Genomic DNA, 18679 nt, shown 5'->3' with positions numbered 1-18679 from the left:
GAACTAGAATGGACCTCCCAACCCAGAGAACTGTCCAATCCCCAGTGACAGGGGTGCCTTTGCTCTCCATCTCACCACCACCACCTTCTCCCTGCCCTCTCTTCCAGGTAGAATTGCTTAGCTGTATGATCTGATCTGGGTTAGGACTGAATGTCCTTGTCCCTCACCCCCCACCCACCTACTCAGGCCTTGAGATGGCCATCAGTGTCTTCCTGGACAAGTGAGGCCCAAGTGCTTTACCTTCCCTTTCCTCTTTTATGATGTTTGTTCCCATCAAGCACTCAGGTAGGCTGTGATGTTAGTTCATCTCAGGGAAATGGGGTCATTTGCTTATTTGTTCACTCAATGCATCTTTTCGCTGTCGGTTACTATGCATGTGACTGTTGTGGCTATTGTGGGAATTACCAAAACCATGAAATCAAGGTCCTTACCTACATTCCCCAACCCCAGTTATTGAGACCTGGGAACTGAGTCAATAATTGTCATGCTTAAGATTTGAGGAGAGCCTTCCTTGCACACTCATTATATTATTATTATTATTACTATTATTATTATTATTATTATTGCCAGTCCTGGGGCTTGAGCTTAGGGGCTGAGCACTGTCCTTGGGCTTTCTCAAGGCTAGAGCTCTACCACTTGAGCCACAGCACCACTTCCGGCTTTTTCTATGTATGTGGCACTGAGGAATCAAACCCAGGTCTTCGTGTAAGCTAGGCAAGCACTTTACCACTAAGCCAAACTCCTGGGCCCTGGCTTTTTTTACGTATATGGTACCAAGGAATCGAACCTAGGTCTTCATGCAAGCTAGGCAAGCAATCTACCACTAGGCCACACTCCTGGCCTGCGCACTCATTTTATAGAGAAGCAAACATACACTTGTGCAATGAAGTGCCCCTATTCAAGGTCACACAGAACCCCAATGAAAGCTGGAACCCAGGAATTCTGATACTCCCTCCCTACCACTCCATCCTGTCTCCAATTGTTGTTTAATATTTGACTCTCTCACTGTACAAAGAAATAAAATTCAAAGTCAGATCTTAGTCCCTCACTACAAGGAGTTGTTACTAGTTGGAGAAGGAAGGCCTTTATCTTTTTTCCTGCTGTTTGTTATAAATACCTCTTCCCAGGCTAAAGGCTGCCATTGCAGCTCCCAAGCAGCTCAGGGTTGGTGGGGAAATCCTGCTTCATTGTGTATGAGCTATGTAACCACATAGTTTACCCTTTCTTATCCTCATTTTCTCATCCCTAAAGTGAGAGACTAACAGGTTTCTAGATATAGTGGCAGAATCTGATGAGATATTGCATATGAAATGCCTAGCATGTGCCAAGTATCTAATATTTATGATTCAAATGTTTTACAATTGCTGTTGTTTCAGCCTCCAAATGTCATTTCTCATTGTGTGTGTGTGTGTGTGTGTGTGTGTGTGTGTGTGTGTGTGTGGAGGGGGAGCGATTATGAAAGAAAAGCCCTGTGATTGGGTCTGTAGTCTGAATGAGTTTAAACGTGATGCTCTTTGTCTTTGTTGCCTGTGTGCCTAACCTTTTCTGTCTTAAGCTAATCTGGAGAGACAAGAATAGAATCAGGAGGACAGAGGACAAGGGACCTGGCTGGTGGCCTCAGGTAAAGAGGTGATGACTTACCTAGCTGGTAATAGGATGGTCTGGGCTGTGTATCCTCTTGGGGTGCACCCTCTACCAAAAGAAATCAACACAGCCTGCTCCCCTGAACTAAAATACAACATCTACATATGTTCTCTCTCTCTCTCTCTCTCTCTCTCTCTCTCTCTCTCTCTCTCTCTCTCTCTCTCTCTCTCTCTCTCTCACACACACACACACACACACACACAAGTGCACACAATGACAACACAATTGACAGTTGCACAAGGAAATGAGAAACCACATACAGGCTGAAGGTTCAACACACACAGGTTCAAGAACAGGCAGGCACACAGATACATGCACACAATTTGTTACCAATCCTGGCTTTCACACAAAGAAAGCAGGATCCCTCCGTGAGGGCAGTCACCCAGATAACAGGCTTAGACACATGGCAGTATAAGAACAAATGCAAACATGGAAAATCATATAATGACAGACACAAGAACATACACATTCACGCTGAGGCCAACAGACAAAATGACCCCAGGTGACCACTGAAGGGGAAGAAGATGGAACAAAGGATAAAGGGGACAGGGGACATTTAAAGGAACAAATAAGAAGAGGTCAGAGAGGAAGGAGACAGAGTCATCAGCCAGCAGGACACAAAGGACTACAAAAGATGCCAAGGTACCGAAGCCTTCCCTTGGGAGGGCGAGCATATGGGGAGGTGGTTGTTGCTGCTATGGCCCAGCCTGGGAGAGAGTGACTTCTTTCAGAACCACCTAGGATCTCACTGTCTTAGGTGACCTGGCTTTCCTGGAAAAGAGTGGGTGAGGGGCTTCCAGGACTTCTGCCAAGCCCTATGAAGCAGGGTCTTCTGGGTCCATCCCCCGGAGCCAGGGACCAGAGCTGTGGGTACCTGACTCATGAGCTCAATCTGTCAGTCTCTGATGCCTTCAGTACCCAGGGGGTTAAGTGCCGGGCTAACAGAGGTAGAGGCCACTTTGGGGGAAGAAGTAGGGTTAAATTGAACTGGGCTTATCTCCCAGAGCAGGCAGCAACATAGGGGAAGGGGGAAGCCTGAAGCCCTTGGATTAATGGCCTGGAAAGCCAACATCATGAGCATCATTTCGGGGCTGAATGATCACAGACAAACCCCCTCCCCCTCCTTCCCAACTCAGATCCCTCCTTTCCTCGAGCAGGGTCTGTGTGTGAGCCTGTGTGTGTTGAAGGGACCAGACAAGGTCACGATACCATACACCTCACCTCCCTCCCCTGCTGCTGGGGCTGGGAAGTGGGTGAGGTTTCCCTTTAGCTCACGCCATCCATGCCAGAACCAAATTTCCTGCTGCTGTGTGCAAGGGCACAAGGGAAGAGAAGGGCAGCAAGGCTGAAGGCTTCAAGTGGGAAGTCACCCTGCTCCTTCCTTCTCCTGTCCCCACTCCAGCATCAATGAGACAAAGAGCCTGTTTCTTCTGCCCTCCATGGCATAATGCAAGTGGGACCAAAGAGGAAGTAAATCCATCAATGACTGTAAATCCTAGCCAGTTTTTGCTGAAGTGGGAGGCCTAACCTCTCAGAGGAACCCACATAGAGTCTGGATGTGCTATGAGAGATAAGACCCAGGGGAGTTCTGCCTGGGTGAGGGAATTGGGAATTCATGACCTCTGGGATTCCTGCCTTTTGTGAGCTCTGAGAAGCAGCCAAGGAGCAGGGAACACGAGGACCCAGGCCTTATTCTTGGTAGCCTTCAAAAAATCACCAGAAGCTGGGCACTGATGGCTCATGCCTGGAATCCTAGCTACTTAGGAGACTGAGATCTCAGGATCATAGTTCAAAGCCAGCTCTGAGTTCAAGCCCCAGGACTGGCAAAAAAAAAAAAAAAATCACCAGAAGCTTCTCAGTCTGAAGGAGGAGTCAGAGACCTCTTTGATGGGTTAGAGTAACCATCACTGTGCCTAAAATACGTTTTCTTTACCAGGCAGCAGGGAGGTCATCTGCCTGCTTCCCCACAGGATTTCCAGCACACGGAATGCACTCAATAAATTCACGTCAGAAAGTAATTTTTCCCCAGGAACTTTTAATGTAATTGGTTGAGGAAATACACATATAGTGTAAGTCTTCTAATGTGCCCACATCATCTATGTGGTTGAAAAACCTTGGATGCCAGGCATGCAAAGGATTTTAGGTCTGACCTCCAACACTCCGGAGTCTGTTAATGCAGAGCTGAGGTTTATCAAGTTCCCTTGGTGTGCCTGAAGCTACTTGAGCACACTCTGGGGACTGCCTGCTTCTTTCTCAGGTACCAAGTTCATCCAGTCTGGGTCATTACAAGAGTCTTTATGCTGGCCTGAAGGACTGACATGCAGAGATGGTCCCGGTTGATCGCAAGCAGGGGAGAAGGGAAAGGTGTGTTGGGGGACATTGATGAGGGTGGGGTGTGTTGGATCATGGGGCCAGTGGATCTGACCCCTTGCTTCACTTCAACAGTTCAAGGATCAACCCTTGCTGACCAAAACCTACCCTCGTCCATAGCTAGAACAACCTACCTCACTGAATGCTGTAGACTGAATTGTGACATTCATAGTTCCCAATGTGACTCTATTTGGAGACAGGGCCTGTAAGGAAGTAGTAAAGTTCCCAGGAGACCAAAAGGGTAGGGTTCTGATACCACAGGATTAGTGTTATAAAAGAAGAGGCACATGAGCCAAGCTAAGACAGACAAAAGGTGCATAGTTATTTGTTTTTTCTTTCTTATATATGGATGCTAGATCTAAAATACAAGCATACGTGATGACATATACAGGGTTCTATACGTATACATGCAGACACCCAGGCACACTGACTAAAGAAGGTATGCTTAGAGGAGGAGTCCTAAGCTGTAACTTCTCTGAACAACTAATGAACTGCTTTAAAAAAAAAAATAGCAGGAGGGCCGGGAGTTTGGCCTAGTGGTTAAAGTGCTTGCCTAGCATGCATGAAGACCCGGGTTCGATTCCTCTGTACCACATACATAGAAAAAAGCCGGAAGTGGTGCTGAGGCTCAAGTGGTAGAGCTCTAGCCTTGAGAAAGTCCAAGGACAGTGCTCAGGCCCTGAGCTCAAGCCCAGGACTGGCCAAAAAAAAAAAAATAGCAGGAATCAGCAACATATTGGGGGAGGGGAAGAGGAAGAAATACAAGGAATGGTACATGAAAAGAGGAAGGGAGGGTAAACAATTGTACTCATTAGTCATTGCATATTATGTAAAAATTGAACTATGTAACTTGAGATTAGAGGGTGGAAAAAATTAGGGAGAATAATGGGAGGGATGGTGTTGATTAAGATGACTTATAGAATTGCAACCTCTTTGTACAGTTACATAATAATATAATAATAATAATAATAATAAATAACAATAATGGGCAAAAGAAGAGGTTCCAGAGCCTTCTCTCCTCCCTATCTACACTACCCTATGAGGACACAGAGGAAAGTGGCCCCTTCAGAGCCAGAAGAGAGCCCCTTACTGGAAAGCATCCTTCAGGACCTGACCTCCAGGGCTATAAGAAGATGAATGTGTGTTATGTGAACATCCCAGCCTAGGGTGCTGGGATTGGATGCTTCTGTAGCCCATGAATTCAGCATGAATTCAGGGGTTGAAGGGTTTTCTAGGTCACAGTCCCTTAGACGGTCTGATGAGGCAACAGAGTCTCTCTCCAGAAACTCATACCAGTGTTTCACGAAGTTTCAAATCGCTCTGGTGAGTCCACAGCCTCCAGCCTGAAAAACCCAATCTAGAAGCTTCTTCCCAATTCTTTTGGGAGCTGGAGTCACATGAGACAGATTCAAGCATTAAGATATAACAATACTGGGCCAGGAGTTTGGCCTAGTGGTAGAGTGCTTGCCTAGCATGCACGAATACCCAGGTTCGACTCCTCAGTACCACATACATAGGAAAAAGCCGGAAATGGTGCTGAGGCTCAAGTGGTAGAGCTCTAGCCTTGAGAAAGTCCAAGGACAGTGCTCAGGCCCTGAGTTCAAGCCCTAGGACTGGCAAAAATGATAATAAAAAAGATTTAACAATACTTACTCTCTACCAGATTCTAAACTAGGTGTTTGACCTGAGTTATATCCCATAGTCTTTATACATCTCCTTGAGCCCATTTTACAGATGGGGACGTTGGAGTACAAAGAGTTGAAGCAACGTTTTCCAGGTCTCACAAGTAGGTAGTGGTGGAGCCAAGGATTTGAATCCAGGATCAGAGCTGTTCTTAAAACCTCAGCACTCAATGAGGAAGGACTTGGGTCTGGGATCTTTCAGCTCCAGGAAAGGGCTACAGTCTGTGTCAGGGTAGCCATACCTGTCCATTCTTCTCTTTGTGTTGACTATTGTATATGTCTATTATAGTTCCTCTCCCCCCCGTGTCCTTCCTAACTACATAGACAGCTTCTGGGACAGGGAGGAAGGAGGCCCAGGACCAACCACACAGGAGATGCTGAGAAGAGTTTGTGGACTTCATTATGAGTGAGTTGGCTGAGCCCCTGGCCTGGCCTTTTCTCTTCAAGAATACCAAGGGCACATGCCTTGCTGATAAAGACTCCTGTTTGTTGTTTCCTAATCTGGGGTATGAACTTATTCTTGGAATTTGTTAATGTGATATTGTACTAGTTTATATCTCAAACAAAAAGATCTGGCAGATTTGAGGCCTCTTGGGTGACCAAATACTGTTTTAATTGCCATGAGCCTTATGACAAAAGAACAGAGGGGGGTTAAATGCGGAAGCTTACAGAAGCATATTTATTGAGAGAGAGCAATTTAATTTCAGCAACATGCCATCCATCACATGAAAATAACTGGGCTTTTGAAATTTCCCAATTCATAGTTCTGTGTTACTGTAGTATATTGCCCTGGCCTTTCCAGTTGTGTATTGTTAAAAGGGTGAGGACCTTATACCTGGCTTTATGCTTTTTGCATATTTCAGTAAAAATTACAATAAAGATCATCTAACAATTGTTGGGAGGAGGCTGTGATCTCTTCTCTCCCCCCCCCCCATTTAAAGGTGATTTATGTGATACTCAAGTGTGGGAAGGATGTGTTTAATTCATTCTGACCAAGTAGAAAAATAATCTTCACACCAGCCACCTGGACAGGTCTCCCTCCCCAGTTCTGCTCCCCCACTGCTGCCTTTGAGGGGAAATATGACAGCATAATGAACAGTTGTACGACGTGCTATAAAAAGGCAATTAAGGGAACTATTGGACTGGGACAAGCCAGCGTGACCTGGTTAATAGCTCTGAGCCCAGCTAGACCATTGGGGGTGGGGGGGTGAAAGGAGACTGGAGGAAAGAGGGGGAGGGGCTTGGTGTTTACAGTGAGAGGTTGAAGTGGTTCTCCCAACTGTCTGCCAGTGGTGAAGACTCCCCCACCCTCCTCCCCACCCCCAGGATGGCCGGGGGACAGGTTGATTCAGAACACAGCTCTGCCTTCAGCTATGTCATTGCTGGTGGAGTGACCCTGGGCAGGTGATTGACAGTGTCTGAGGTTCTGTTTGCGCATGTATTACACGGGGATGGAGCGGTGTCGTAGCTGTGGGAAGAAGGGGAAGACCACTCATCCTCAAGGGGGAATCTAAACAAAAATCCCAAAAGATGAGGAGGAGGGAGCCTTTGCTGCATGTTCATCCGAGCCCCAAGATGGGCTCCAGGCTTTTTGGCTCCCTTGGACAATCCCTGTTCTGCCAGGGGTAAAGCTGTCTATTCAGATCTCCAGAGTGTGGTCCCCCTGGACCTTACTATGTCCAGACTACCCATCTGTCTACGAAATGCCTGAGCCCCTGCTCCCTCCCAAGCATCCTACCACCTTCTTAACCACCTTCACCTATGGAGGAGGATGAGGAGGAAGAGGAGGAGGGGGAGGAGAAGGGGGAGGAGGAAGTGGAGGAGGGGGAAGAGGAGTGGGGGGAGGCCAGTGCCTGCCTGGCTCTGCTTCACAGTACTGATGGGGAGGAGGGGCAGGCCTTCCAGCAAAGGTGACCTTTGTCACAGGTCTGCCACATGGTAGGTGCTTGGTGGATGTTTGGTCAGTGAATTCACAAAGAAAAGCCCACTTGTCTCCTGCCTGTGATCTCTGAACCCTGTTTACCTTGGATAGGCTAGGATCCTATTCCCAAGGTCCGAGAAAGCATTGCCAGCCACAGAGCAGACGACTGGCTGCACTCACATCCACTGCACTGTGTTCATTGGAACACAGGAAATCGGTGTGCAACAGGGGTCCCCACGTTCCCCACTGCCTCCTCCCTGCTGCCTCCCACCAAGAAACTCTGAGAGGCAGCCCAGCCACAAAGGAGCAATCAGAACTCATTAGTGCTCATTTGAGGGTGCCTTGGTGATTGGCTGAGAATCCCAGAGTGCCCCTCACTCCTGATCAAGAGGGTCTGAGTCCTGGGCAACTGGTCTCCAGCTCCCAGTCTCCAGGGGAGCTGTGCCAAGTGGGGGCTGGGGCTTGGGAGAAGGCCAGGCTCCCTGCACACCCTTCCCCCAGCAATGATGACCTTGCAATCCCTGTGCAGGCCTCCCAGACACTGCAGCTCTCTGTGAGGACCTGAAGATCCATCATGGAGTTTCTTTTTCTTTTTTGCCAGTCCTGGGCTTAAGCTCAGGGTCTGAGCACTGTCCTTGGGCTTTCTTAAGGCTAGAGCTCTACCATTTGAGTCATAGCACTACTTCTGGCTTTTTTCTATGTACATGGTACCAAGGAACCAAACCCCGGCCTTCGTGCATGCTAGGCCCCTCTACCACTAGGTCAAACTCCCGGCCCTATCATGGAGTTTTTCTAAGTCAAATTGCCCTTCACCTAGTTGCTCTCAGCTGAAGCACAAATACCTCCTCCCCACACTCCCACCCCTAGCCCATGGTCCTCACCCCAGCCCACCATGGCAGCCTCCCATACAACGACTCAACTAGACTCAGTTCTGACTACAGTGGCCTGCTCTTAATGTACCCTCTTCTGTGGTTCTGAAGATACGATGTCATAGTCAGAGACCAGAATCAATCCTTTATGTACATTTCCTGTTATTATTACTCATTTCCCCCTGTGCTTTGCCCACTTTAGCTCTCTGCATGGGGTGTGTGTGTGTGTGTGTGTGTGTGTGTATGTGTGTGTGTGTTTAATTGGAGATGAGTCTTAATGACTTTACTGCCTAGCTAGCTGGCTTAGAACCATGGTCTTCCTAACTCAGTGTCCTGAATAGTTAAGATTACAGGTGTGAGTCACTAGAACCTGGCTCTCTGCCCTTTTTTGGGGCACATTATTGAGGTTTGGCCTTGGAGCCTTGCACTTGCTAGGCAGGTGCTCTACCACTTGAGCTATTCTGCCATCTCTGTGTTCACTTACCGATAGTCATCACAGCAACTGCTTGTGGATGCCTTATTTTCCCATCCAGCATGCTAAGTGCCCGAGTCTTTCCCTCAACCACTAGCATAAGGCCAAAGGGGCAGTCTGAAAGGCTGCTGGGATCTCCGATAACCAGGGGAATGGCAGGAGGCCTCATGGCCTCAGGAGAGCTGAGAGCCACCTGTTTCTCGGGGTCTCTACTGCAAAGTCTCTGAGTCTGCGTCTCCAAGACAGGGAGCGATCCTTGTGTCTGGAGGGTGCCTATAACCCTCATGGATGGGCTGGGCAGGCCTTACCACTGGCTCCCTTCCTCAGTTGCATCATGGGTGTCATGCTGCAGATCCCCTCCTACCACCCTACCTTCTGCTCCCAGTGCTGGGACACGCCCCTGAGAAGGTGGGCTACCTGCTGTCTCACTGTCATTCTGATGTGAGATCAGGCCATGCGGCTCCCCCTGCCCCAGTCCTAGTGGGAGGAAGATTGGATACGTGCCTGCTTCTCAGGACAGTGCAATGAAACAGGGACAAAGTGGCATCCTTTTGGCCTGTGAGCCTCTGAGCTCTCAATAGGCCTCCCTCCCCAGGACAAAAGTCTCTCCTGATGTCTCTGTCCCCAGCAGTCACCATCAACTGGACTCCTTCAGCTATCAAGGCAGCGCTCAGAGACCATAGGCTTCCCACAAGAGAGATGTGGAGTTTAGGGAAATGCTTTCGGAAAGCTGTGAGCTCTTGGGAATCTATCCAATGCTTTCTGGTATAAGATCAATAGATGCAGAGATCTCCAGCCTGTAATTACACCGAGTCCTTAAGGAGATGACCTGTAATCAGGTATTAACTAGACATCCACTCTCTCCCACCCATTTCCCTTCCTCCTCTCCTCTCTCTTCCCTAGGTATTATACAAGGGCAAGATTCTCCCTCTACCTCTCCCTCTCCTTTTCCCTCTCTCATAGGTCTGAGACTAGAACTCAAACTCAGTACCTAGGACTGCTTTTCCTCATTGGCTAGCACTCTGCCAACTGAGCCATGCCTCTAACCTTCCTAAGGGTTGGTTGTTTCTTTTCTTTGCAAGGGAAAGACATTTTTTTTTGGTCAATCATTGGGCTTGAACTTGGGGCCTGGGTATTGTCCCTGAATTCTTCAGCTCAAGGTTACTGCCCTACCCCTTGAGCCACAGTGCCACTTCTAGTTTTAGTTGGCGATAAGAATCTCATGGACTTTATTGCCCAGGCTGGCTTTGAACCGAGATCCTCAGATCTCAACCTCCTGAGTAGCTAGGATTACAGGTGTGAGCCACCATGCCCAGTGGAAAAGACTCTTACATGGTATTTTCTTGGATCAGAAGTTTTCTATTTTTTTCTTTTCTAAGTTTATTTGCAAATAAACAGATATGTTCATGTTTGTATATCTATTTTTCCTTTTGCATGGTGTCTCCTTTTCCCTCATTCTCTCCCAGTCCCTCCCTCCCTCCCCATGTACAAGTTCACAAGCTGTGTAGTTCAGTTTCATCAGTATCCAGAGAACTTGTTTGTAAGACTTTCAAGGAGCTCTAGCAGGGAAGTGTGCCTTAAGTTTTATGAAAATGGATTCACCATGAGCATTTAAATGACTCTCCTAAAAACAAACCCCAAATTACCATTATGTGCTTACTATACAGAATGGAAGACAATAACCAATTGGATTAGTTAGCTGACAGAGTACAAGATTTTACAAGGTTCCTGAAATTTTGTGAAGGAAAACTTAGTGACTTTCAATGTATCCTGTGTGCATTGGAGGGAAACAGTATGAACTTACTATGTGCTTAAGGCAATCAGTATCTTAATGCTAAAGACACACCACATTCTGTTGGTGTTCTGTAATAAATGGTGTCTTTGAAACTCTGACAGGAGGTAGTGCCCATCATTCCCACTTTGCAGATGAGAAAACTAAGGCATAAAGAAGTAACTGGCTCAAGACAAGTAATTACTAAGTGACATAGTGGCTCGGTCTGCTTCCAGAGTCTGACCTTAAACTACTACACAATATCACTTTCCTGAAAGTCAATCCCTGATGGTTAAGTGGTAAAGTGCTATGTTAAGTAACTTATTGGAAACATGACTATATTAGAAGGGAATTGGTATTTAAATTTTATACACGTGAGGCTTACAAAAGGTAGAAACAGTTACTCTAAGGGTAGTACATCATATTTAGGAATATGAACTCAAGCACAGTGAACCAATGTTAATGCAAAATTTACGATTAAAAAACGGCATATCTGAAATACTTTGGGTATTAAGTTCTTATTTTGAAACTATATGAGAAATGTTTGTGACATTTATTATGCTTTTGACCGAGGATAATTGTTTTTATTGACACCCAAACTTTGAATTGATAAAACTGCAGTTTGCTTTTGAGAGATCATAACAACAAAACTAATGTTTTGCACTAACTCTATTATACATACACAATTTTATTCTAGTTAAGCCATAAGTGTTGATGTGTAAACTTGTTTTGATTAAAGAATTTTTCTATCAAGCAGTAAAAAAAAAAACAATATCACTTTCCTTTGTAGCCCATTTATCCTCTCTGGGCCTCAATATTTTTCATCAGTAATAACAGGCTTCAAAGTTACATGAAATGATTGATATGAATTTGGGCCTCAGTGACTTACATAAGTAATCCTAACTATTCAGGAGGCTGAGATATGAAGATCTTGGTTTGAAGCCAGCCCCTGGTAAGAAAATCTATGAAACTCTTATGTCCAATAAAACAGCAACAAGCAGTAGAATTGTGGCTCAAGTGGTAGAGTGCCAGCTTTGTGTTGAAAAAGCCATGACTGACAGCTCACACCTGCAATCCTACTTAATCAGGAGGCTGCCATCTGAGGATTGTAGTTTGAAGCCAACCCAGACAGGAAAGTCTGAGAGACGCTTATCTCCAATTAACCACAAAAGGCGAGAAGGAAAGCTGTTACTCAAGGGATGGAGTGCTAGCCTTGAGCCAAAGAATCTCAGAGACAGCATCCAAGCCCCAAGTTCAAGTTCTAGGACTCACATGTACACATACACACAACTGATTTGAGGATTTAAGGAGACAATGCTTATAAAGTGTATGGGACACTGCCTAACGCACTGCTGTAAATATTATCTGAGATTCATATCAACAATGCCACTATATTTAGGCCACTGGACGGAGTCACTTGGGAGCAGGACCTCGAAAAGTCTGTGTCCTGCAATGGAGAGGGAGGAAAAAGGTGAGTGAAGATGGGTCAGGGAAAGCTCATTGTTTTAATAAACTCACCTCTCCCCCTCCCTGGAGCTAGTCCTCTGCTGGCATGCCAGGCTCCCCCTGGGCAAGGGAGTGTGTTGTGGTCGGATTTCCATTACACACTCGGCTGAGCAGAGGAGAAGGGGAGCGGAGGCCGGCAGGCAGTAATTAATTGCCTATTTGGACTCCTGCTGTTGTCTAGTGGAGGGATGCTGGACAGCTCCCGCCTGAGCCTGGGAGAGAAAGGGCCCTTCTGAATCCACAATCAGGCTGGGAGGGACCTGGCAGCAGTCAGCTGGCCATATCTGCCTACTTTGAGGAAAAGACTCAAGTTCTCACCAGCATTGCTGAAGCTCTGTCTCCCACAGAGGGCTCTGCCTTGGCACTGTCTTGAAGGCAGACAAGGTGGCTCTCTGCCTTAGCCTCAGAAATGGCTCTCAATGCTGACTAAAGCATTGGACAGGGCCCTGGATTGCAGTCCTGGTTTTTGCCTACATAGCGTGTGCCAAGGTCAGTACCAGCCCTCTCTGGTATTATCCGTTCTTGTAAAATAGGTATATGTCTTGGGGGGGAGACATGGCAATAGTTGCCCTCCCCCAGGTTATGTGTGACTTTATTTTCTGGGATCTCAGTTATTACCTGCTATTAATTGGAAGCTGGAAGTAGTACTTGTTTTTGACTCTTTCAGAAGAGGGAAGCCATATTCCCATACTGTTTTATTACAACACAGTGTTATCATAGTGACAATAATTAATCCCTTACCATGCCTAATTTATGAATCTAATTTTATCATAGTTTGTATAGGGATAAAATCATAGTATATAGCTATATTTGGTATGGGTGGAGCTAATCATGTGACCCAGGACAGAGATGTGGCTCCAGTTCAGTCATCAATGGCACTTTTTTCCCCTAGTATGATTGAGAAAAAAAATTAGTGTGTTCCTTTCAAGGACTGAACATGGGCCGGGAGTTTGGCCTAGTGGTAGAATGCTTGCCTAGCATGCATGAAGACCCGGGTTCGATTCCTCGGTACCACATACATAGCAAAAAGCCAGAAGTGGTGCTGAGGCTCAAGTGGTAGAGCTCTAGCCTTGAGAAAGTCCAAGGACAGTGCTCAGGCCCTGAGCTCAAGCCCAGGACTGGCAAAAAAAAACAAAATAAAAAAGGACTGACCAATACATTGCCTGTCTCAGATGGATAAGCTGTGGAGGGATAGGACTACATATGGTACTTTGCAAATCTCAAACACAGCATATCTGCAAACACAATCATCATCTTAATCTTTATTTTCTCCTCCTCTCTCATCATCATCGTTGTCATCATCATCATCATCATCATCATCATCATCACTACCACCACTACCACCACTACCACCACTACCACACCATATCATCATCTCAACCTAAAGGTATTTATTCAATGAATCCAACAGCATAGGAGCCCTGGATTCTGAGGGCAAATGGGAATACTCAGAGGAAAAGATTATCGTGATCTGTTAGTAATGTCTGTTCTGCATGTAGGAGGAGAAGCCATACATAGGTTGCTATTTTTGCCCCCCCACCATGAGTTGGAAATGAATGAATGTTCAGAGCTAAATGATACTTCCTGTGTTATAAGCAAATGTGGGACATTAAACTAGAGGTCAACAGAGGCCCAAGAGTGAGTTTACCCAACCAAAGCCAGATTTCGTGAGTTCTTCCTGCATCAGCGCACAGGAGTTAGCCTGGATTTACCAAAGGGTGCCAAAACACTGCTCTTAACATCTGGAGGGGTCCTGGACAAGAGCTGGTAAGATACTCCAAAGGGACAATTGGAGGAATCTGGGCCATGGGAGTCTGAAGTTGAGTCCCTTTGGCCTGGGTGGTATCCCGGTCGCTCTGCCACTTATGGTTTGCTGGCTGGCTGGGTTTCCATCTTCCACACTCGTCTTAGAGCTTATAGCTTAAGTCAAGAACCTGTAAAGCACAGTTCAGTCCTTTGTGCTCCTACCCATTTCATGTCATTAGCATCAACTGTCTCAGCCAGATATGTGTGTGTGTGTGTGTGTGTGTGTGTGTGTGTGTGTGTGTGTGTGTGTTTGTGGTGCTGGAAACTGAACTTGGGGCCTCTTGCATGCTAGGCAAGTGCTTTGGCTCTGAGCTGCATCCCAGCTCTGTATCCCAACTCCCAGTTGTATTCTTGCCCAAACTTCTCATCTGAACAGATTGCTTTTGCTCTTGTGTCTCCTGCAGTCTGTATCTCATAACGAAGCCACAGTGACCTGACCTAGGTCAGATCCTACCCCCTCTGCTGACATCGTTGGTAACTCCCTTCTCATTCACAGCCATGGCAGAGACCTTCAGGTGGCCCTGTGGGATGTAACTTCCTCCTCTATTCTGACATCACTTCCTCTCTTCCTCTTCACACCCAGTGTGCTGCTTCCTGTCACTCCACTCCTTTCTCACTCCAGGAATTTCCCACACCACTGTTCCTGGCCTCCAGTTACCACAGGGTTTACTCCTCCTTTATCTTCTTCCAGTTTTACTCAAAGTGCCAGGATGCTGCCCGATGAGGGGACTGGGTCTGGAGATCTCAGGCTGAAAAGAGGCAAATCAGCTCCTTGAGATGGGCAGCTGCCAGCAGGCCCTGGTCCTACTCACCAAAGTGAGAGGAGCTCAGGGGGGACTGAGGGAATGTGGGGTGGTCTTTCAACATCCTACCAACATGCCCTGCTCCATACTCCAGGCCCCAGGCCATCACCCAGCCAATATGCAACCTTACCTTCTGACCCAGACAGCTTCAGAACTCTCCTTACCATGGTACCCTGGGCAGCCAACCATTTGTCAGGAGTAACATCTGAAATGGAGTGTATTTGCTGCTCTGTGAAGATCCATGAATTCATGGCGGAGGGAATGACCCAGAGCTTGGGGGAAAGGCTGTCACAGAAATGACCTCAAGACAAAGCCTGAAGTCTACTCACAATGGCCAGCCTGCCACTGGGCAGCTGGGTCCCATTGAACAGAAGTCATTTTTTGTGTAGTACATTCCTGCAGGAAACTGCAAAGCAGATGGTGGGGCTGCCCAAGGGAGGAAGGCCGGGTTTACCAGAGACCTATAACATCTGACTGTGTCTGAGAGGAGGAATTCTGTCCAGATGGAGTTGGAAAGAGGAAGGCCTCCAGCACCAGAGCTACTGGAGGTTTGAGCCAAGTCTTCCAGGCCTGACGCTACCTCCCTAGGCAGAGTGTAGCCTGGGTAGGTGTCTTTGGGAGAAGCAACCAGCAGCTAGGGATGGGGAATAGTTCATGTCCTCAAGAACAATGCTTCAGACATGGTCCCCTGGGAAGGACCCATCAAACTAACCAGAGACCTCAGAGACCAGAGAGGAAGCAGGTATGCTGAGAGAACCATCACTACTTGTGCTTACACTCTCAGAAGGGGGAGTTCTCAAGTACTCAAAGCGGGAAGGGGTCCCGCATTCACTTCCACAGCCATTCTTCCTGCTGAGTGGCTGGGGAGTTTGTGCAGTTCGTTCTCTCACCTGTCTCGGGGAGGAGTCCTAAGAAGTCAACTGCGATACAGTGATGGAAATGTCAGTATGTCTTTTTTGGGCTTTTGTTTTGTTTTGTTTTTGTCGGTCCTGGGACTTGAACTCCATGCTGTCCCTGAGCTCTTCAGTTCAAGGCTACTGCCCTACCCATTGAGCCACAGCTTCACTTCTGGTTTTTCTGGATTTAATTGGAGATAAAAGTCTCACGGAATTTAGTGCCTGGGCTGACTTTGAACTGAGGAATCCAACTGGGGTCTTCATGCATACTAGGCAAGCACTCTACCACTAGTCCAAACTCCCTGCCCAACTTTCCAGCTTCATTAGTATTTTTTTGGGGGGGGGTTCAGTCATGGGGTTTGTCCCTGTTCAGTCTGGATACCATCCCTGAGCTCTTTTGCTCAAGACTATCATCTTTCTACTTGGAGCTACAGCTCCACTTGCAGGTTTTTGAGTGGCTATTTTGGAGATATGAGATCCACGGGGTCTTTCCTTTCTGTGCTGGTTTCAACCCAGGATCCTCAGATCTCAGTTTCCTGAGCAGCTAGGATTACAGGTGTAGGCTACCAGCACCCATCCAGCATTTCTTTAAAGTATGGTCCCCCAGCTACCTAGGATTCTGGTTGGAAATGTAGATACCACGGGCTGGCCCAAGCCCCTACTAAATCACAACCTTTGGTAAAAGGCCTAGAAATATGCATTCAAGCCAACATCAAATGCTTCTGATGCATTTGGAGGTTGCTAGTGTAACCCCTTGTGTGGTGGTGAGGCAGTCGACATAGGCTGGTCAGTTCTGGCACTTCCAGACCCTGCCCTGAGCTTGGTCATGATGGATGCACCTCAATTTGTTTCAGGTGCCATCTTTCCTCCAGCTACTGGCTTGGCGGCCTATTGGGCATGGCCCCAGATGCGGGGCTTCCTCTCTCTCCAGGAGTTGAGAAGTAGTACTCCACCCTACACACATCCAGTCACTCCCGACACTTCCAGTCAGATGCCTCAAGATGACCCTGGCCCACCAGGCAGGGAGCCAGATTTAGGCCCTTTGATTACAAGAGCAGTGACAGCAAGTAGTCTCACCAAAGCTGTCACTGTGTGAATCACAATCCACAGAATAACCCCATCCAGGCCATTGCAGAGGGACCTTTGTGTCCTTAGACAGACCATACAACTTCTGAGATAATTTTACAGTGTGTGTGCACACAAGCATTCACACAAATACACACACGTGCACAGGGGCACGGTCTCATAGGAAACCGCCATACCGCACACAGTAATGTACCATCCCACAATAACAGCAGGCACACAAATGGTCACAGCATGGAAAGAAAAACTATTAGAACAACATGGCAGCCTAGACATATGTTCGTGTAATGCAGTGATACAGTCTCAGTCTCACACCATACAGTTCAGTTACACAGCAGGACAATTTTGTACACATACACACACACACAACCCATAGCCACACTCACTGTCAGAAAGAAGCCCACACATTTAAAGCAAATAGAAAAGAAACCCACACAGATGACAGCCCCAAAACAACAAAGTCATGGTCATGCTCATAACACAATAACACAGTCTCTTAACAAGCAGTGCCCAATCTGAGTATGGAGCAGCCCTAATACACGGCAGAGGGCAGACCCGGGAGCACTGTGAAATCTGATGGAAAGAAAAGGCAGCTTTTGTTTGAACAGATGTCTCATAAAGGGGCCAGGGTATGGCTGAACTGCTTTGCTGAGCTGATGGATTCCTGAAGCTCAGGAATCTGGAGGATTCATTCGTGGATCCCAAGAGCAATCGCTCCTCTTTTACACTCTGTACCCTTGCTGATTTCTTATTTCCTGGCTGCTGAGCCCACCTCTATCCCCAAAGTGAATGCCGTATTTGAACAAGAAGGGCAGAAGCCGAATAAATATTTGTGCCTTCAGGCCTCACTTGGCACTTCCAGGGTTGGGGTTTCCCACTGAGAGTGAGAAGAAGCTGTTGCCAGGCAGAATCTGCTCAGTGTGGCCTGGACTGGGAGGCCAGGATTCAGGCTGGAAACTGCTCTGTCTTGTTCCTGTCCTGCTCAGATGGCCCTTCTCCCTATCACCTCTCCCTCCCCCAGGCCTGATTCATCACTCACAACCAGCATGTCCCAAGAGTGGCCTCTACCTGTGGCCATACTGCCCCTCATTTCCCATCCCACAGTAATGCAGCTGCCACACGCCACCTCAGCCACTTTATGAGCCCAGCTGCTCTGTTGAAAATGCTCTCTCCAGTGTCTGACCCCCAGCCAGCATCTGTCTCACCACTGTTTTTATCTCTCTGTTTGCCTCTTTGCATTTTTTTTCTCCATCTCTTGCTTTGCTACATTTACTACTTATGCCTGTAACATTAGCTACTCAAGAGGCTGAGATCTGAGGATCGCAGTTCAATGCCAGCCTGGACAGAAAAGTCCATGAGACCTTATCTCTATTTCACCCACAAAAGAACCAGAAGTAGAGTGTGGCTTAAGGTAAGATGAGGAGGGTCAGGAAGAAAATCAAGGGGAGGCAGACACCTGGATGAGTTCTTGCTCTGATCCCTGATGGCAGAAGGACAGTGAGCTCCTCCTCCTCCCTCAGGTGTCTGTTTAGCTCACTGGGTTCATACACCCTGTCTGAGATCACAGACATTATTAACTCTGATTTAAGTTTCTGATACTGAAAACCAGATAGTAAAAGTAACTTTTTCTATGATCCCTAATTTACTCATCCAGCTTAGACCAGGTAAAGAACTAGAACCCAGGCATTCCAACACCCCATGCTGTGACTGTTCAGAGAGGAAAGGAGAGGAGCATACCCTAGTGGGGGGTAGGGGCCAAACTGAAGCTGCAAGGGAGGAGGGAGGCAGTGGGACTCAGCTCCACACTAGGGTTCAAGTGTGGCGTTGGCAACCTTGTTTCATAAAAGTGTGATGAG

Source organism: Megascapheus bottae, chromosome 18 (genome assembly GCF_031878675.1).
Source record: "Megascapheus bottae isolate mThoBot1 chromosome 18, mThoBot2.hap1, whole genome shotgun sequence".
Lineage (NCBI taxonomy): Eukaryota > Metazoa > Chordata > Mammalia > Rodentia > Geomyidae > Megascapheus > Megascapheus bottae.
Note: the sequence above shows the minus strand (reverse complement) of the source record.